Source organism: Tursiops truncatus, chromosome 1 (genome assembly GCF_011762595.2).
Source record: "Tursiops truncatus isolate mTurTru1 chromosome 1, mTurTru1.mat.Y, whole genome shotgun sequence".
Classification (NCBI taxonomy): domain Eukaryota; kingdom Metazoa; phylum Chordata; class Mammalia; order Artiodactyla; family Delphinidae; genus Tursiops; species Tursiops truncatus.
In genome coordinates, this window is record NC_047034.1 from 112,691,461 (window position 1) to 112,713,145 (window position 21,685).

At 38.0% G+C, this 21,685-nt stretch overlaps 1 protein-coding gene across 12 annotated transcripts in view; it reads right to left on the reverse strand.

Moving 5' to 3' along the window:
- ADGRL2 (adhesion G protein-coupled receptor L2) overlaps positions 1–21,685 on the reverse strand; it is a 271,627-nt gene that overhangs the window by 167,979 nt on the left and 81,963 nt on the right. The window contains exon 1 of one of the 12 annotated variants that reach the window (XM_073787967.1): positions 11,714–11,935. The exons of 8 other annotated variants lie outside the window; for them this stretch is intronic. The gene's annotated coding sequence lies outside the window, so the exon portion shown is untranslated. Of the gene's footprint in view, positions 1–10,200; positions 10,916–11,420; positions 11,555–11,713; positions 11,936–21,685 lie in introns of those variants that run through there. 3 more of the 12 variants (XM_033864333.2, XM_073787973.1, XM_033864328.2) reach the window with 3 other exon arrangements.

The window sequence follows — 21,685 nt, forward strand, 5'->3', positions numbered from 1 at the left end:
AAGTGTCACTGCACGAATCGGTCCATTTTTGCAAGTAAAAGTCACTAATCCAAGGTGATCATTTTTGTTTTTAGAGAAGAGCATATGCAACACACCTAATTTGATCTATTAATTAAATGTAGAGGAATGTAATTTACCCCTTACTGTTAAGTGACTGTTTTACATTTTACATAATCTGGAAAATTATCTAAAACATTCAGATCGCTCTTTTAACAATTATTAGGTATTAAACGAGAGGTCTGAGACCATCCTCCCGGAGCTTTAGCCAATCATTTAAAAAAATAAGAATCTCAAAATGAACCTGATTCATTATTTTCATTATCTTTCTAGCAATTTTTACTAATTAAGAAAAGGTAAATACAGAAAATAAAATGTAATCTGTAAATATATAAAATGATAAATACCTGGCATTATATTTGGCTAGAATTTGGCTAATCTCAAAATGCTTTATTTTCCTTAGAACAATTTTTCTCAAACAAGAATAAAAAATATCTTAATAAAATATCATTTTCAAAAGGGAAATAATCAATTTATACTGCTTTGATTATTTTATCTCATATGCAAGCTCCCTCTACAGGTAATAACAAAGGTTAGCAAAAATATCTGAAACATGGAGGCAGTTGTGTGCGTAAAGATGCAGGTCACCATTGCATAAAAATGCTATTATCTAGCATTGTTCCCTCCTCCTTACCAATTATCTGATTAAAATAACTGCTCCTGAAAATCTGTGGTTCAACATTATTATTCTTGTACTTCATCTTGGTTAAGAATGCAGCTAGAGCAGAGAGGATACACAAACTTTTCAGTCACCCAAGAGCTGCTCTCACAAAGTGTATTTCAAGGAAAAGAAAACATTACCTTGCTTACACAGTACCAGCCTGCAATGGTAGACCACCCAACACAAAGCTGCCCAACCCATTTACCTGGTGCATCTTCTGACTGCAAAGTAAGCAATCAAAAGCGGCATCTTACGACTGATTTACAGTGAAAGATAAAAAATCAATTTTAAATGACCACAGAAACAACTATATTTTATTCTTATTTAGAATTCATAAACTTAAACCAGAGAGTATTTACTTTTGAAAAATAAATATATTTTCATTAATTCAATACAAAAAGGAAAAAGAAGCTGAGCTGCTTTGAAAAATGTTCTTTACCGCTCCATAATATGTTTTTAATATCTTTTTCAGAATCTGTCTAGGTTTTTGTTTACACATTTTCCTCTTTTCCCCAGGTATACAGAGATAAAGGTGTATCTCTGCCAAGGGAGGAAAAACAAAGCAAAGTTAAGAACTATTTCAAAGTCTTGCGGGCAAGGTCTGCCAAAAAATTGTTTCTGGACTATGTTTATTTCCCCTCTCCTTTAAGATTTCCCCCTTCTAATATGCATACCCCACCTTTATAGCATATAAGCAGTGACTGTAAATTTGAGGCAAGTCAGTCTGACTTACCTATAAATGAATTGACAGGCTTATAAAAAGTGATTTTTTAAACTAAGATTCTTAAATAAAATTATGAAAGATATGCTAACTTTCATACTAAAACATACAGAAATATAGAGATATCAATTATATTTCTTTTTTCCAATTAAACAAAGAAAATAAGGTTAATGGGAAAAGCAACGTATAATAAGCAGCGGTTTTAGTGAGCTTTTTACTTACAAGAAAGAAATAAAATTTTATTTCACTTATACTTTTAAATATTCAGGCTGCAGACCCAGTTTAAAAACCAAAGGCAATATAAAAAGTGGCTTCCATCAAGGCTATGGGTGACAAAGCATTTGCAGCAGAAAAAACAAAGGGAGGGGACGTCCCATTATTCATCATCAATGATGTTATCAAGAGGAAGCACCTAATAGTCAAATATCTTTCACATGACAAACAGAACTTTGAAAAGGACAAAAACAGTAAAGTGTCCTTAGTAAAAGTGAAAATATCTAGCGTATCATAATTTTAGTGTAATTTTTATTTGTTGATGAATATGAAGCAAAATCATGTGTTTTAGAATTACGTCCATCTCTTCTGAAATGGAAAACAAGATATATAAAATGGATCAATTCTTCATTTAATACACTAAGCCTTTATCAAATTCTACGAAAATACGTGCAATCACTGGGATACAAATGCATAAGCTTACATCACCAAAATTAACATTTTCCAAACTGTCTTGGACATTAACCACAGAAAAGCCAAGAATTTTAAGATTTAATACATACCATAAGCATCCTGAGATTAATAAGAGTAAAGAACATGCTATATAAAAAATGTGTTCTGTAATTTCTTATCAATAACCACAGTAATAAACAGTAAAAAAATGGTAGGCTTTTAAAGCAGAGGAATAAAATTTCTTCAGGGAAGATACCAGTGGAATAAAGAAATAACAATTCCAAACAGAAATACTTTTCTTCAAAGTAAAGACACAGGGAAAATAGCTTTCAACATGATTTTTTCATGTAGTAAATTGCAGTTGACAACTGCTTAAGTAAATATAATCTACATAAAACAGAAATATTTTATCAACTAGAGACCTTATTGAAAATCTTGTAAACACTCACCCATTATATGAAGTGGTGTCATACTATTTTATTTTAAGAATAAATGATTAAAATTAGAGCTCACGTTATAAAGAAAACAGGGATTCTCTTTTCCTCTCTCTACAGATAAACACTATTTACTATCCTCTACAAGAGAAAGCATTAGTCAAATGCAAGGTCACCTAGACCGCCCCCGACAGCCAAGAACCATTTTTGACAGTAATTGGGGTTGGATTATTATGTCATCTAAATCCAGTGCAATAATCTGTTTGAGGTATGGACTGATGTAAAAACACCTACAAAATGAGGCAAAGTGTGCACAGCACAGGAATTTCATGGTCCAAAGGCAGGAAATACCTTTGAGAACAAAACAGAGATCAAGTAAGTCATATCATTTTCAGAATCAGTTTAAAAACAGGTACCTTAATCATACATTACATTTTAAACTTGCACCTGTGCTAATTTTTAGCCAATAGCTGTTAATAAATACTGATGTATACAGAGAAACAGAATAGTCAAAAGTGTATGCTTATGTAAGTAAGTACATGTGTGTATATATTCGACCAAGAAAGGAGTTAAAAGAGTATTATCTAATAACTGAAAGAACAAAATTAAATCCTTTCTCTTTTAGTAGGAATCTCACAGTGCATTCTTCTTTGCTACTACAATGGCTAAAGTTTTTGTTATTCATCTAGAGAAAGACACAGGGTTGTATCTGGTTTTGCTCTGGCAAAGTAGTATGTGTTTGAATTGATCTAAGTCTAAAGTTAACTGCCTTTTCAACTTCTCCTATCTCTCATGTCTAAGAACTAATAGTTTTATCCCTGTTTCTTTTTTCAGCTACCAGATTAAACAATTTTTTTGAAGTTACTTCACGCATCTTAAAACAGAATTAAGATCTGGTCATTATTTCAGGAAGTTAACTTCTGCTTAACCTGCCTGCTTTTTAATCTTATATTTCTATTTTTATTGAAGTATTGAATCTATCCTTTAAAAAACGTCTCCCAAAGAATCTTCAGCTTTAAGTAGGCTTCTTTTAAGCAACTCATTTCATTACTGAAGTTCAGAGATTAAGGTTTAATCCCTGTGTGTGAATTTTAATGTTTATAATGTACTCCTCACAGATTGGAAAAAAATCAATGGCAAGACCAACAGGGGCCCGTTTTGCTCAGCATACGTTTTCCTGTCAGGTCGTGATTAATGCTGTGCTCTGTAGAGGGAGACATTACATCCGGGCTAAAACAGACCTAAATTTTACCCTCAGGCAAAAATCTGATTTAAACATCTCTATTTAAAGTGACATTTGTCCTCCCTTTTCAACTGGTTTCCCCAGAAATTCCAGGAAGTTGACTTCATGACCTAAAAACAGCCGGGTAGCTGTGAGAGGCAGTTGTGCCTGTTCTTGCACTTGGATAAATCTGGGTGCCGGAATGAATCCAGGTGGTAATGAAACAGGTGCCCAGCTATCTGCTCCGATGAATTCCATGCCACTTTACTACTATAAGAATTTAAGATTTAGAGTCCCGTATAATTCTACAGTCAGTAAAAATTTTGAATATGTGTTTCTTTGGCTGATTATAACCTAGCTATCCCTACTGATGGATTAGTTCCTTTTGATTCATAAAATTACATCTGATTTTTCACTACACTGATCTGAAATGTCAACTGATTACGAATTCTAGAAATCCAGAAAAGCAACTATGTCATGCAATAGCTCCCATAAAAACAAAAATGGAAAGAAAAAGAAAACATGTTCACATAACCAAAGTCCCCAAGTAAACAAGATGTATGCATATAAAAACAGGTGCCAATATCCTTACACTGTGAAACATGGTAACTTTCGATATTATTAAGCAATTTAGACACTACACTAGCAAGTTCCTACCAACCAAGGTAATCTAATTTCTGTTGCTTTTCAAAGTAAATTGATTATTTTTCTTTTAGCCATTCTGGTAATTGAACAAATTTATACAACTGATGGGATTTTATTTACCACTGCACAATGCATAAAATCCTTTGCAAAGACAAACTGTATTACTTTATAAAACTGCATTTTTGTTGTAATTAAACAAATTGTATTTAAACTTGCTCTGTGCTTCCAAAGCAATCAATAGCATTTTGCTATAAGCTGCACTTTACTTGCAGGTGTTAAGCACTTGGTTCTTTCATTTGCTCTACCTCTTTTTTAAGGTAATTTTTATTTACAAAATAAGGGAATTTTTTGGTAAGAAACAGCTTTTTAAAAACTGTTGGTAAGAATATATTGGAAAGTGTCTATAAATTATAGCCTACATTAAGTCCATCAGATAAATGATCTAAAAAAGATTTTTTAGGTATTTTTGGTTGTTTAGGACCTTTCCTTATACGACACAATGATCCACTCAAAACAATACCTAAGTATACATCAGAATAGCATTTAAGGTATTTTTATAGTTTATAACATATATTTAACAAAACCTATATATTAAATTCAAAATACCACATCGCAGTCGTGAATAAAATTTAGGAATTAGATCCTAGTTATAGTTACTCCTTTAAAAGTTATCATACCAGGTCAAGAAAAATGACATTATTTTAGGATTCTACTTCCGTAATTCCAATAATTAACTATCTCTAAATTAACCCATTTCCTTAACCTTTTTCTTAAAGCATTAAAAAATAATAATCACTACTTGACCAATCTTGAGTAGCAGAAAGATTTTAGATAACGGTTTCAATTTTTCTGATAACATCAAGTCTAATTACAGTAATCTGGGTGATTAAATACTTTTCAACCTTTCAACCTTCAATCAAGAATTATTTGAAGAGATGAATATTTGGGTGGGACTACAGACTAATTAGTGTTATGTAAGAGAGAAGTTAACCAAGCTATGACCATAATCTATTTTTAAAATAGAAATGTTTTAATCTTTCTTGAAAATAGTTACAAAACAGATATCTATTTAGGTAATGTGAACTAATATTTAAACGAACTACCTTAGTAACTGATACAACCAAAACACAAACAAGATTTTAAGTCCTTTCCAAGTCTAGCAGCTAAAGTTACTATTTTTAAATAGCAATCCTGTATGACACTAAATTCTTCAAATTTCCAAAACTGCATTTCATTCCTAATCTATGTACAGTTAATCTGTGCAAGTGGTACGGATTCTTATTAAAATGAAAACAGATTTCTATCAGGTAGGGTTTGGCTCATACCTTAGAATAAAATACACTGTAACGCTCTCTTCATCTCATACTACACTTGACAGTAAGCTCAGTGTTACTGAATATTTATTTACAAAAGTTAGGCCAAATAAATATTTTCATAGAAAATAGAGCAATAACATTTTATCACTATGGTGTGCAGACTTCTAGTTACCTTCTGACCTTCCTAACATTTCAATCTTAGCTCATATATTCCTATATTACTTAAGACACTAAAATACTATTTTAAAAATTTTAATGAAACACAGAAAGCTCCAATAATCATCAAATAAAGTTCTAACCCCAAGTAAACCTTAGTTTTAAAGCTCTCCTCTTGATAATTTTAAGAAAGGAAACGCCCAGAAGCTTGGTGTTAACGTTTCTGCTCATTGTGAAAATTGCAGCAATAAAAACTCCAACTGCTTGTCTTAAATTAAGACTTGTAGTACTCCATGTGAGATCTGTATACTTATACTAGTTTTTATAACATTTGGAAGTTTTGTTTTCTGCTTTGACGTTAGTCCATTAATAAAGCAGAGAGTCAAAAGCCTGGAAAAAATTACATTTAGTGGAAATCTTCAAGTCAAAACCTCAAGTAATTGGTTTGTTTTACCCCACATGATTCAATATTCTGATTTCCCCAACTACCTGCTCCCAGAGCTATCTGCATTTCTAAATTTGTTTTCTGTTGCCAACACATAGTAACCCAGTGACTGAAAATGGCAGCTGAAGTGCTTCTAAAACACATTAATTTTTTTCTCTAAGTAGTCCAATTTTGTCATCTAAATGTTGAAAAATCTTTTCACTGCATTTTACATCTTTAGAGATCTGCGGAATTCATGATCACCATCATATAAAATGAAGAGCAATGTTTTCAAGACAATTTTTAGATCATCACTAATAGCTCTAAAGGATAATGTGTTTTCTTTATAGCACTCTGCATTCAAAGCAGACTAGTTAACAGCAACTTAAGTGCAATAATAGCAATTACATCAATGTGAGCCTTTTTACCTCGAAAGCAGTTCTTAGACAACTGAAGAGATCAGATAAATAAACTATCATAAAATGATTTCAGGGTAATAAGATACAATTTGAATGCCACTAAAAAATCCTCATCTTAATCTGAAAAAAAGTATTATCCTATTACACTGAAGACTAAAAATGTTAGGTGATTAATGATTATTTTTCCCTCCAAAACTTTTTATTAATTTTCACTTTTAAAAGAAAAAAAAGGAGTTCTGAACATGTGTAAAAAAGAACCCTCTAATGAAGGGATATCAATTCACGTTCAAAATCAACCAACCATCAAAGGTAAAACTATAAAAAATATGCGCTTACAAATCTCCAAACCGTCCCTGAGATTCACTTTCATCTTAAAAATAGGTTTTAGGAAATCTAAAGCTAAATAAATAAAACCAATATTTCCCCAGAAGTTGAAGATAAAAGTTCTCCCTTGACCCATCTGCTTGCCATAAAATGACCCAAATGACCCAAGTACTTGTTATTTGTTTCTTCATTCATGCATATTGAGTTGTTAAAAGAAATTCAGAGAACGTATCTCTCTGCAAATGTAAAACAGCATTAGTATACTCTAGCTATATATATTAAGAAAAACCTCCTTTAAGCTGACCTCTAGAGTTTACTGTTAGGTAAAATACAAAAATTTTGAGACAAAACAATCAATATTCAAACAATTATCTCCATATGAAATTCATGAAAAATTTGAGTATCGCTTAGAAATCTTTTTCAAACTTACACTGGCAACAGAAGTTGCGTTAACAAGTCCATGTTGAGTTTTTAATAGTCAAAACTCTCCACTGACTTTTTTTTACCTATTAATTTAACAAGTATATTAAAAATAAAGTTTCCTAGGTATAAAAGTGTCCTCTTATTACAAGATTTCTATTGTTTTATACATTAATTAAAAGACTTTCTCAGCCATTTTACTAATATAACAAAGTGTAGGCCCTAGAAATGTATTAAGTTAGAAGGAAAAGCTCTCTCACTCTCTCTTCCACTGAAGGGACCACAAGACAGGCAACAGTGACTATCATAAAATAAAAGGTCACTCTTTTTCTAGGAGCAAACCATTTATCAATAGAAGATAATTGTCTTTCCATTTGGAAGGGCTCCACAGCAAGAGACAATGTTTTTCCCTCACATAATTACAAAACAGTAAAAGTTCAGAAACACAGCCTGAATCCACCTCCCTATTTTTACCCTTTACAATTCTCATTGCCCTTTGGGCCTCCACTTGGAAGCAAATGGAAGACAGGCTGAAGTTTTCTCAATTGAGCTGAAGCTAAGAAACCTTTGATATGCTAATGGTCCCCTTCAAACGGTAAGAATTCACACTTGCATTAATTCAAACAATTTGTGCAGAATGATGTGAAATGGCACCTCTTTTAGAGGCAAGTAACAAAAGGAGAGAATCGGAATGTCTGAAGAAACTAAACAACAGAACATTTGTTCTGCAGTATTCTATTATGCATAAATGCATTGGAGGGTGGAGGGAGGGACAACAAAAAGTTCCATAACACACCTGAACAGAAGTAGATTTTCTTAGATACTAAAGTTAAGTTACAAAGTTACCTTTTACCTAGGTCAAGAGTTCCATCACAACTGGGAATGTTGCCAAAGACACCACACAAACTATTCTATTTTTCTGCTATGGAGGCAGATTGCCTCCTGAGTGCCTGTCTTTTAAGGTTTGCCCAAGATCAAACTTGATTTAGTAAGAGACATCCCAACAGGCAATCATTTACCAAACGGATGTGACTTTTCCTCATTGTGCAACTCGAGTTGAGCAAAGAGCAAACTCGGTGGGGCCCGTTCCAGACAAACACTGCCAGGGAAATGAATGGACCAACCAACGTCCGTTAAATGTACGCCTCAGGAAGAGAGAAGTACACATAGTGTAAAGAATGCAGAAGAAAATTTAAGAATTGGGGGCGGGGGCGAGGAGGAGAGTGCCTAAGAACCTGGCCTTTGTAACGGGAACCATATGGCTGGTGGCTGCGGCTCAGACGCTCCCAGGCTGCTTGGAGAAGCTGCTAAGCAGCCTGACACCTTTCAAGAAACAGGAGGAAAACATTTCCCGGGTCTGAATCTGAGACCACAGTTTGCATCAGGAAGAACGGAATGGGGGGCCAGAGAAGGGGAAAAGGATGAGGGGGGAGGAGTCCACAGAAGATGGGGAAAGAAGACGGACACCGCAGGACTTGCCCCTCCAACTACGCTTTCAGGGGACGGAGTGAGCACAGGATACAAAAATAAATATGAATAGAGACATACGTTCCTTAGCCGCCGCTCATTGACACTTTGGCACAAAGTAAAGCTTCCAGCGATTTCCCCTAACCCAAGCCCCGCAGTCTGGCGAAAGGAACAAACTTTCCAGATCCCAAGCGAAGGACTCTCGCAGGAGTGCCTCCCCAGCGCTGCGGCGCTTTCGTCGCTTCCCTCGCCCCCGCCTCTCCACCAGAGGGTCGTGTAGCCCCAGCCAAGCAACGAGCCCACGTTCGGTTAGCGCCGGTGGCGCGGGGTGGCCTCCCCGGCCTCGCGCCACTCCCACGCCGTTTTCCCCCGTCGCACCCCACCCGGCACCCGGCTCCCACAGACCAGGCTTCCAGAGACTCGCAGCCCCAGCGCCAAGCCCAGAAGCCCACACCCCATAACTTCGCCCGCAGGCCCAGCGCGGCCCGCTGCTGCCCTCTCACTGCAGGCGCGGGAGGCACTCGGCCTCCCCAGAGCCTGCCGGGTGCCCGGCCCCGCTGCGCCGCCCCTAATCGCTGCCAGCCACAGTGCTGGCCCGGCCACATCTGGCTGCGCTTTGCTGACATCCTCGCCTCTCCACGCCACCTAACCGACGAGAAGAAACCACCCGCAACAACTCATCCCATCCCCCCATCCCCCCACCCCACCCCCGTTCACTTGCCCAGAACTCTCTCCCAGCGCTCGGCCTCCCCGCTCCACTCACAGCCCGGGACGGGTCTGCAGGCAGCTGAGGCGGGGGAACGGGGGCGCGCTCACCTCCCGGCCTCCGGCCCCACCGAGGGTGCGCCCCACCTTCCCCCTCCCGAGACGGGCTGTGAAAAAGCGAACGGCACCTTCTGACCCAGGCTTTCAGTAAATCAAAACATGCCGAACCCAATCCTACCCTCCCCTCTCCTCCCGGAGCCCCCTGCAACTAGACTACAGCCAAGTGAGCGTCCCTACGCTCGCAGGGCGAAGCAGCAGCAGACTGGACGGGAAGGGGAGTTCTGCGGCTCGATTTCCGAGGAGGGGGAGGAAGAGGAGGGGGCGAGCAACCCGAGCCGGCGCGGGTCTCCCCCTTGGCCCGGCCGAACATAAACAAACAGCCGAGCCCCAACTCACCCGCGGCTCCCTCCACCTCCAGCATCCACCCCAGGGCGGGAGGCGCAAAGCAAACAGGTCTCCGTAGCCCGGCACAGAGGCACATTGTTCGCTCCCACGGCTCTTACCTCGGTCTGCGAGCGCGCCCCCGGGGGCGGGCCGTCTGGCGCGGGGGCCGCGCGGAGAGAGGCGCAGAGGGCAGCGGCCACCCGGGCCGGCGAGGGTCCAGGCCGGCCGCGAGCGGGTCGCCGGCCGCCGAGTCCGAGCGGGAAGCAGCGCCGTGGCTCGGCGCGTCCTCCTGCTTGGCCGCCGCCGCCGCCGCCTCCTCCTCCAGCCAAGCAGCCAGCGCCGGGCGGCTCCTGGGGTTAGGTCAACATTTTCCTGCAGTTTCCCACACGCCGCTCCGCGAGAGGGGTGTTTTGCACACGCGCACGCGCCCCCAGACCGCACGCTCCCTCGGAAAGATAAGAAATTCGGGAAGCAGAGCGAAAGGGGTGGCAGAGGCAAAAAGCTCGACAGAGGTGCGCAGACTTGGGAGTCCCCTCCGAGCTGCAGACGCGGGAGGGGCGGGCAGACGCTGGCGGCGCGAGGCCAACTCAGTTCGTCAGGCGAAGCCCCTCAGCCCGCCGTCCGCGCCGGCCGGCTGGCATCCCTCGAGCCGACCCTGCGGCCTGGGGCGGGAGACTGCAGCGGCCCCTCCTCACATTTCGGGTCTCCGGGCCGAGGCTGAGCGGTGGCCGCTGCCCCAAGACTGGCTGAAGGCGAGGACTGGGGTTCGGGGAAGCGGGGAGGTGTAGGGACGAGACACGCGACGCGCAGCAACGGAGGGAAGGTGCCCCCCCCGCAACGATCCCAAGGATTCTCCAGTAAGCTCCCAATTTCGCTCCGGTACCTCTGCGTGTGTGAGTGTGTGAGCGGAGAGAGTGTGAGGGAGAGAGAGGGAGAGAGAGGGAGCGAGGGAGAGAGACGGGGGAGTGCGAAGTCCTGACACAGACTCTCCGCGAGGTCTGAACTGGAGTCACCTCCCAGCCTCCTCCTCTTCCTCCTCCTCCTCCTCCTCTTCCAACACCTCCTCCACCCCAGATCTCCACCTCCCCACCCCCGCGAGTTCGCCTAATCATATAAACATATTAACTTGTACAGCGGCAAAGACCAAACCTCTCCCTCCTGAGTTTTCCAGCAAGGGGCTCAGGCAAACTCAAAAGAAGATTACAGGCAGCTAAGTACAAAACGTGGAGCAGATAATCTATAACTCACTGCCGCCCAATGGCCATTTTCCACCCCATTTGAGCAGCTGCGTCGGTGGTGCACCCGAGCAAGGGGGAGGGGAGCGAAAGGGGACACTTACGGGTTCGAGCTGTTCGGGTGGCGGTGGCCCAGCAGCCGCCCGAGAACAGGCCGGCCCCGGCTCCGCCGGCGGGGCGGCCGCAGGGCTGTCCGGGCGGCGGCGGCGGCGGCGGCGGCGGCGAGGCACGCGCGCGCACGGCCGCTGAACGCGCCTCGGAGGCGGCCTGCGGTGGCTAGCGCCCCTCCTCTCCCTCCCCATCGGCTCGCCCCCCCGGGTCTCGGGGCTCCGCATCCAGACCCCAGCGTCAACACACCCATTCCATCCCGAGCCCCACCTCCCCAAACTCCACTCACTGCGCGCTCGGTCCTCCGCGCGCTCCGGCGGCGCGCGCTGTCCATCCTGTCCACACACACGCACTTTAAAAACATTTATTTTATTTCTGGAACGGGGTGAAAGGTATTTGGGAGAGCGCGGCGCTCCGGCCTCCGAGGCGGGGGCAGGGGGCTGGCCCGGAACTCGGGGTCTCCTCCCCTCTCCCTTCCAGGCTCAGGAGCTCTCTCCTAGCCAGCACTTCGGAGAGGCGCTCAGGATGCGTCTTTTACCCACCCCGTCTCCAGGTTTTCTCTTTTCTCCGCGCGGCGAGCCGGAGGCCCCTAAACTTTTCGTTTCCGCGGCCCTCCTTTTGTGTGACTGCTCGGAGGAGAAAGAACGTCTGTTCGCCTCGGCTGCCTCCGTCCGGCTGGGGCGCGCGGGGGACGCTCCATGGTTAATGCGTCTTTGATACCTGAGATTTCCGGCGGGCTCGTTAATGAAAGTTACATTTTTTTTTAAATTGCGATGACTTTTTCTTTGTAGTTACAGAGAGCTAGCCAAACTTTGACTTTATTGACTATATTTCACAAGAGCGTTTTGTTTGTTTTTGATTAAACCCACCAGGACAAGCAAAGGAAGGAAAGGAGACTACAAGGCTCTACTCGCAAGTGCATTCATCGTGCTGTTTAGGTCTGTTTCCCTCATTTCCTTACATTGAAACTGCTTTTGCTCTTGTCCTCTGACCACACTTCCTTGCGCCTCTCTGTTGGTAGTGTTAGCAAACAGCCAGACAGCGCCTACGATGGACCTAAACTAAAGAGAATAGACCACGTCGGAGAAAATCGTGCTTGAAAAATGTTCGAAAGCCAGTTGTGTCCTTTGCATACGAGTAAAATCAAACCTGGATTTTTTTTTAATTACAAAATTTCTGAACTAAAATGTATGTCTAAACCACTGTTTATACTAATGAATGAAGGCATCAATTAAAGAAGCTTGTTTGCATTGGTTTTCAAGAAAAACTGATTCTCCAAGACTTAAAATCTCTAGAAAATAGGATGAAACTTGAGCTGCTTCGCTTTCAGAAACAATATGTACTTTTTGTTGCTGTGGGTATGTTGCAGTCATCATACGTCAGAAATCATTTCAAACAACAGTGTTATTAAAATGTCAACAGAAGATTGTTCAAAAGACATGAAGACTCTAAATACCTATATTTTGTCACAAAGCCAGATATTTGTAGTACTAAGGTAAATCCAGCCATTAGTCAAGTTTTCTCTCAACTTGTAAAAAATCAAGTTAAAAGTACATATGTGCAAATAACTGAAACATGCTCTTTTGGTTGATTCATTATAATTCTCAGGTTCAAAGAAGAATCCTTGATGATCAAATTTTTTTCTACTTAATGTATTGATGTTTTAACATTCTCACCAATACAAAAGATAAGAGGAGCCACATAGAGCATTGGTGCTTTAAACTACATGAACACTTCCATTTGGAATTTCTTAGATAACATAATTCAAATATTATCGGTGCAGGATATAAACTAGTCTAGAAAAAAAAAACACTTATGCAGAGCTAGTGTGAAACCTTATTTCGTTTTTACATCTGTCAAAATTTATACATACGACAGATCTACCTAGGAAAACTAAATCAGGCTTCTTTAAAGTAGTTGAAAAGAAGGAAGACTTATAGAATTCTCAGACCTCAGTGGTCATTTATATCACAGTCTCCCTTGGAATTTAAAATTATTTTATTCAGTATTGTAAGCCAAGATATGTCAAACTGATAATAATTTGCATTTACCGAAAAATTTTAGCCCTTTCTTTTGTTCATCTTTGAAGATTTTTCATTCATCTAGGCATGATTCTCATGAAGTCCCAATGAGTGCATGGATCAGTTTAATGCTATTTTCTTTGGGGAGGCAGAACTTGGGCTGACGTTTTTATTTAGTAAGTTTAGTAAGTAATCAATAGAAAATTTTGCCTGAATTAAGCTGCCCATATGTTGGCTCATTTACTTGTTTATTTAACTCTCTCAGAAAGAATCTCAGGAAGAACCCACTGTCTTCATTTCTTAGGTCTGATGCACTTTGACGCTCAGGACATAATTGAGTCACTCTCCACTATGTTCCTGAAGAGACTACAAAAAAAGGAGGATGCATGGGAGGGGAAAGAAATTGTCAGAAGTGGGTTAAATCTATAGGGAGTGGGAAATGCCTCAAACAAGTTTTTAATTTTAACTCAATAGTATATGTATTTTATAGAGTTCAAAGAGTTCAACACTTTTTTCGTAAGCATATAATAAGCTTGCTGTTTTTATAATTATATCTAAATGTATCTCTTCTCTAGGATAATGTTTTAGATATTAAAGAATTTTTAATTCTTTCCTTGCACTTTACACATAATAATGCTTCAACCTTCTTTTCATCCACAAAGAATTGAAACAGAGCTTTTAATTGCATTGATACATTCAAGATTAAGCTGTTAGCCACAAACCTGCCATTACAAAAGAACACTTAAATGACACACACACACATCCAGAAAACATAATTTGTCTGACACTTCATGACAATTCAAAACATAATTTATAACAATACAGGTGTTATGGTAGAAAAAAATGAAATGAGAAACTTAATAATGTTCACAGATGTTAGCAAGCTAAGGGGAGTTGGAATATGTTATGCATTCCCTGCAATCCAATCAATTTAACTACACAATCTGTACTATTATTTAAGTAATGGCAAAATCATTGACTTATTCATAATACTTGCTAATTGTTTTTAAAAATAAATTCTACAAAGGACAAAGGAAACACCCATTTCCATTTGTTTTATGTTAAATCAACATCTAACCACGCATGGTGATTTCATTCAAAGAAAACAGAAGGAACTCATTAGCTTATGTGGTTTGAGAGATTGATGGGCTTCAAACATTTTAACCATACATGTTTTTTCCAACTGTAGAAACTCATGTTTTTAATTTAAACATCTTTATGAAACTAAAGATTATTTTATTCAATGGATTCACATATTTCTGATACAGAAATTGTGCTAATTTTTAAAGCTATTTACCATCCAGGCATCTTCATTTAGAGGGAAGTGATGAGGTACTTGTCAAAATACAAATATGAATGCTAATAGTATGGGTACCAATTTAGCGAATCTGAAAAAGTATGAAAATGGGCGTGGTTGCAAACTATCGCGGTTAGTATAAGCCAGTAGAACACAGTAACCTCTTCAATGCCCCACCCTGGCAAATTGGATATAGGTAAGCCAGTTCTAAAAGGGGCCACATGGAGGTGGACTTGGGTGGGGCAGAGAGAGGATCCAGGTCTTGATGCTGGATCAGAAATTGTGTGAAGTTTGAGCTACAAGCTGTAGAGAACTACCAGTGAGAATAGATTGTATTCATTACTTTTGCCTTTGATGAGAGAGCTCTGTGAAAGTTCTAAAACAAAACAAATAAAAACATGTGAAACTGCTCTAGTTTCTAATACAGAAATAGAAATAAAATTAGCTAGATTTCATCCTAAACTTTGTGTTCCCTTTTCTTTGTTACTGTTCAGTGTTGCTTAGTGCTGAAACGCTTTCCCTACTCTAGAAAATAAATCTTTTAAAGCTCTAGAGCAGATCAAAGCAATTATGTGAATACCCAGACTTAACTAGAACTCGTTGAAAGTTCCTAGCATTGTTTTTCATTTTAGTTTTGCCATGCATGTAGGCTGAAAAGAAATCAGAACTCATTTTCCATGAGAGAATAAACATATGAAAGCATTTGGGAAAGCCAATAAGCTTTTTTGTTTTTTTGTTTTTTTTTTTGCCAATAAGCTTTTAATTCTTCTCCCAGTTCTCTCCAGGCTGAGTAAATCTTGGTCCAAGAAGGCGAAACCCTATCTAAAATGTAGAGATGCAGTCTCCAAAAATAATGATAGTTTAAACTGTATTATAAATATGATTATGGTGTGCTGTACTTAATGATATTATTTAGAAGTACCTGATCACATATATTATTAAATACCTATCAGTTTGTAATAAATACTTCTTAAAAATATGCACCGAAACAACTGGTAGCTTGACTCTTTCTGTGTGCTTAGAGTGTTTATATATGTCTAACTGTGTATAAAGGATTATACAATTTTTATACCATTATGATACTCAAAAGTAAGCGAGTTAAAAAAGTTGCCCCTCGGGTTTCCCTGGTGGCGCAGTGGTTGAGAGTCCGCCTGCCGATGCAGGGGACACGGGTTCGTGCCCCCGTCCGGGAAGATGCCGCGGAGCGGCTGGGCCCGTGAGCCATGGCCGCTGAGCCTGCGCGTCCGGAGCCTGTGCTCCGCAACGGGAGAGGCCACACAGTGAGAGGCCTGTGTACCGCAAAAAAAAAAAAAAAAGAAAAAAAGTTGCCCCTCATAATACTGCTCCACTGAGTCTTACCCAACTCAAAGTCAGTCTTTATTGCTTTCACATAGATTATTCTCATAATTGTTGGTAATATCTGCACCTTGAGGATTTTCTATAATCGTGTCTTATAGACCTACTAGCAATGTTTCTGTCAAACCAGGAAGTGTAACTATAAGAACACACATTTTATAGAAAGCTGTCTATGACTTCTTATAATAATTATTTTTTCATCATAAATTCTCATAACCAAATGTTTTCTTACTAAAGTGTGTAGTTTAAAATTTAGCCTCCTCGTCCCTTTCCTATACATGCAAACCTCTGTCAACAATACAGGTGAGGGGCTTCCCTGGTGGCGCAGTGGTTGAGAATCTGCCTGCTAATGAAGGGGACACGGGTTCGAGCCCTGGTCCGGGAAGATCCCACATGCCACGGAGCAACTAGGCCCGTGAGCCACAACTACTGAGCCGGCGTGTCTGGAGCCTGTGCTCCACAACAAGAGAGGCCGCGACAGTGAGAGGCCCGCGCACCGCGATGAAGAGTGGTCCCCGCTTGCCACAACTAGAGATAGCCTGCGCACAGAAACGAAGACCCAACACAGCAAAAATAAATTAATTAATTAATAAACTCCTATCCCCAACATCTTCTTAAAAAAAAAAAAAACAGATGAAATTTCTTTAATTTTTTTTTAATTGTTATACTAAAAGTAACCTAAAAGCACAAGTCTTTGTGAAATAGCAATTTCACGCAAGTTTAAATTGAATTTTTAGTGCCTCTGAGAATATGACTTTGATTATTCATGTCATAGTTCACTGTAGTATGGCAAAACTTGCAAAAGGCTTTTAAGAGTCAGGAAACAAATTCACAAATGCCCTCTTTGCATTTTAGAAAGTGAGTCAAAGATATAATTATATAACACTTCTAATATTTCATATTAGAATACATTGAAGTTATCCTAATGATACAGCATAAAACGATAACTGAAATATGTGATCTTAGTATTTTTAAACACAAAATTGCTTTGGTACAGTTTTGAAAATATTTGATAATCTAAAATTGTGTAACATGAGATGTTTGACCTTGACTTTTTGATCGTATAAGCTGTTACTAACATTATTCATTTTTTTGTCCTCTAATTAATATGATGGTTATTTTTTAACTACACTTATCTTTTTTACTGTATTTTTAAAAGGCCTTTATTGGTTGTATATATTTTAATAAAAATAAATTTGAGCATGTGGAAACTAGAACAGCAATTTGCAGAGATTTTTCTTCTCAACCAAGTTCTCATCATAGTTTCTTGATAATAGAATGTTGCCATCTCTGTTTTCAAGAATAATTTAAATCTTTAAGTTTTCAACTTATTGCAACTCTTTACAATGCATTCTTAAAGTCACTATGAAATCCATCACTTAGGTCCTAGACCAAACAATGATGTAATAGGCATACGTTTTTGTGATAAGTAAAAGTGCATTAGAAAAGAATCTTTTCTTTTTCTTTTAATTAGCATCCAAATTTAGAATCATACTAAAATGTCTTCGATATCTCAAAGAGGTACTGAAATGATTTGGTAATGATAAGGTTTTGTTGAGTGATATTCAATGAAGAAATTCTGGTTTAGGTTAAACAATAAAAACACATAATCTCTCCAGCTATTCTACATTAAAAAGAAGTTGCCAAACTATCACCTGGATAATACATTCTTTGAATTATTTTGGTTCAATGATGGGGATGTGCTGCACTACACCATCCACACTCTTATCCAAATATCCTGGTTACCAAAAATCACATATCTACAATATAACTAAAGAGGATTATTAGTGCATTAAAAGAGTGTTCCCCTTCATTATGGGACTGTAATTTATGACACCAATTTAATTAGTACTATGACCTTACTACCTTAATTTAATGACCCAAATTCAAACCACGTATGTGTAATTGTTCAGACAATGTAGAATACACGGCAAGAAAAACTAATTTCCTGTTTATTATCTAATGATAATTGAAACACAATAATTCATTATAATATACTCTGCTACTGCTATATATGAAGTGGCATGTCTCAAGGAAAGAGATTATGGAAATAACATGAAAAATATTTATAGTCTGTTAAAATCAGAGAAAAGTTGAATTTGTTAAAATAAAATCAGAGAAAAGAATGCTAGCTATAAAATGTAAATGTTTGAGAAATTAAAGTATGTAAACTATTTTTAAATAATATGGATCCCCAGAAGACTATCATTTATCATTTTAAAATAAACTTATGGGTAATCAAATAAGGAACCTGAAAAATATTTTTTTTAATGAATTTTGACATTTCATGTAATTATTCAGTGTTTACTTGCCAGTGCCCTGTTACAAAATGATTTTAAATATGATTTATATAAATCAAAAAGAATTATGCAGATGTAGATTTGAGAAGATAATGCTGGCCTGTTGTTTATATTGAATATTTCTATACAGGAAGAAATCATGTGATGTCAAAAATAGATACTAAATTCAATCTTTAGAAAATTCTTTAACTACTTAGGTAGATTTATAGCTTATCAAAATTCAGAGGTAAAATATTACACCTTATCACTGAGGGAAGTCTATCTTTGCCTGAATTTTCCAGTTAATGAAAGAAGTGTTTAAATACTCTAGTTAGATTATTAACTTCTACAAAACTGAAACAGATGTGTGTCTTAGTATGCCATTAAGTTTATGATTTACATAGAAACCTTACATAGAGCTGAGCAGAGGCCAATGATTCTAATTTGCTCTAGATTTACAATAACCTGATCTGGTTTTTGTAAGTATTGAAACACTTTTTAAACAAAATTAGAAAGCAGTTGTGCTTTGTGTGATTAAAGATGCAATTCCCTCTGGAGTAATGAGAAAAGTTAGAACATGTTTCTTTCTTTATGGATGTTTCTATTATAAACACGAGTGCTATACATTATATATTTTTGTTACTATGATTTCCTTGTTTTTAATTATAAAATAAACCAATTGAATTTCACTGGAGTCTCAATTGAAACTATGCCAAAATTTAGCTGAAGAATGTGTACTGAGCTTCATAAAAATCCTTAAAATTTTTCCCGGGGTATTAAGGTCTTGTTATACAAATACTAGTTCACCATAATTTTCTAGAGCAAAATATCTTTCTGATTAAGACCTCCACAGCAAAAAAGACTTGAGTGCTAAATACATTTCAAGCCCTGGAAAAAGGCATATATAAAATTGTTCAAGACTAATGATCACTGGATTCATATAAGTTACAAATAGAAAAAAAGTTCGTTTATTTTATCTTATTACACAAATAATAATATTTATGGCAGTATTATTTAAACCTCCTCTACTTTGCTTGGTGAATTGTAATCCATCAGCTCCTAATAAACCAAATCTATAAAAATACATTATTTTAAACACTGTGAATACTGTTTTCTTAAAAAATCAGTCAGAAATGTTGATATAAATATGGTTGTAAGCATTTGTGTGTATATTTATGTTTATAGAAAATAAGTACATGCAAAAGTATTAGTTCATTAAAAGTTTATCTCTCATAAAACCTTTATTAGCCCTTGAAGTCTTTGCCACTTCATTTTAAATGATTTATCTTTTGAATAACAAGGTTCCATTAATCTGTTTGACAAAAGAATTTTTAAATCATTTAAATAATTTATTTGAATGAATTATTTAATTTCTGTAAAATTTGTGCACATGTATATGTATATACCTGTGTCTATATATTTGTCTTCTGGCACAATATCACAGAAGAAATACAAAACAGAATTCAGAATACATTGTCCTTGACACCAGCAGTGTGACTTGGTGTTGCTGCCCATGTGTGCTTTGATCACCCACTGTTTGCACAGGACCCCTGTTAAAAGGCCATTTGTGCTACATTTGACACAGCAGGGTGATTTAATGTCAGAGAAACATGCATGTGATTTTCTATATTCATTTTTAATCCTGCATTTTTACTGAGATTGTAGGCTGACATATTTTTCAAAATGCAAGACTAATAAAGGCAATTATTCAACACTAGGAAAACCTGCTTTCCGCAATTCAGTGCTCGAGGTGCTACTGAAAAGTAGTAAACATACGCCATCCCCAGAGAAATAAATCATCTGGGGAAACAGGGCAAATACACATGGAAAATAAATAAGAATATACACAAAAATTTATAAGCAAGTACACAAAACTAGGATATAAAAATTTATATAATAAGTTTAAGATGCATGGCATTCAGGAATTTTAACTATATACTCTCTCTTCACAGACTATTACTTCACAAAATTTTGTCTCAAATAGATCTTATTATTCTTTTCCCCTGAAGATGCATTTTTATTAATAAAAATAATGAAACCATTGGATATTTCTCCAACTTTGGTGAGGTTATGGAATAAATTTATGGTAAGTTATCATCAATTTTATTTTTAAACATGCAGGAAAATAAGCTTTCACTTATGTATCTCCTACACACAACAAAACAAGTTTTATATCATATATATATATATATATATATATATATATATATATACACATATATATATATGGTAAAATCTTCTAAGTCACCTTTCTTTTGGAAACTCCATCCAGTTTTTTCTTTGTAGTACTGTTCCCCTCTCTACTATGTAAGGTTTTGGTGGGTTCATTCGGGTTTTATTTTAATTTTGTGATCCATCCTTTCAACAAATTTCTTTTAACTTTAATTTACCAGGGAGGTACTAACTTTACTTACATGAAAATCTCAATCTTTGCTTGTGACATGTAACAAAATTTGAGGTCTCTGTCTTCTCCACGTCTTCTCCCACTTATCCAACCATCCGTAAAACCAGCTATAACACTATACCATTGTATACCCATTACCCACAATACTCAAATCTTAGTAAGGAGGTATGAGAATCACCCAGCACTCTCACACAACTCTTAAAGCCCCTGATAGACCAAAGTAGCATCATGAATTCTCAGGGAGACAGTAGTCTTTGAGAAGTTCGTTAGATGTCTAAAACTGCTTTCTGGAACTTCCTCTCTGGAAGCACCTTCCTCCCTACCCATGTTCTTGTATCTAGAAATGTAAATAGCCTCCCAAATACCTCCAAGTTGTATGATACAGGAAGTAACATTATACTGCTTAGAATGGTATGCACCAATCAGATGAAGTCGTTTTCTAATCATTTCTCCTACTCTCAGATTTTTGACGAACAGTGGCTTCTTTATTGTCTAGCAAAGGGCCTGAGCTGTAGTTGGTTGTTGGAAAGCATTTATGGAAAAATGAGTTAGAATCCTATCATCATAAATACTATTATAATATTTAGTTCAATAAGGCAGCTGCTTGTTATACAAATATTATAGCACTGCTTTGCTGATGTAGATATTATAAGTCAAACAACCTAGAAATCTTGTACAAATGTACTTATCACAAGTGTACATATAAACAACACACACATAAATTTACTTCTTAACAAATTTGTTTAGTCAATTTATTGAAATGTTTTTATAGGCCATATGTAAATATTTTAATATCTACACAAATTAGCGATTACAATGAAATTTTAATGTCTTCCAAAAGTTAATAACAATGTTTGTGTGTATGTGTGCTTTTACGTGAAGAGAAAAACAAATAGAGACAAAT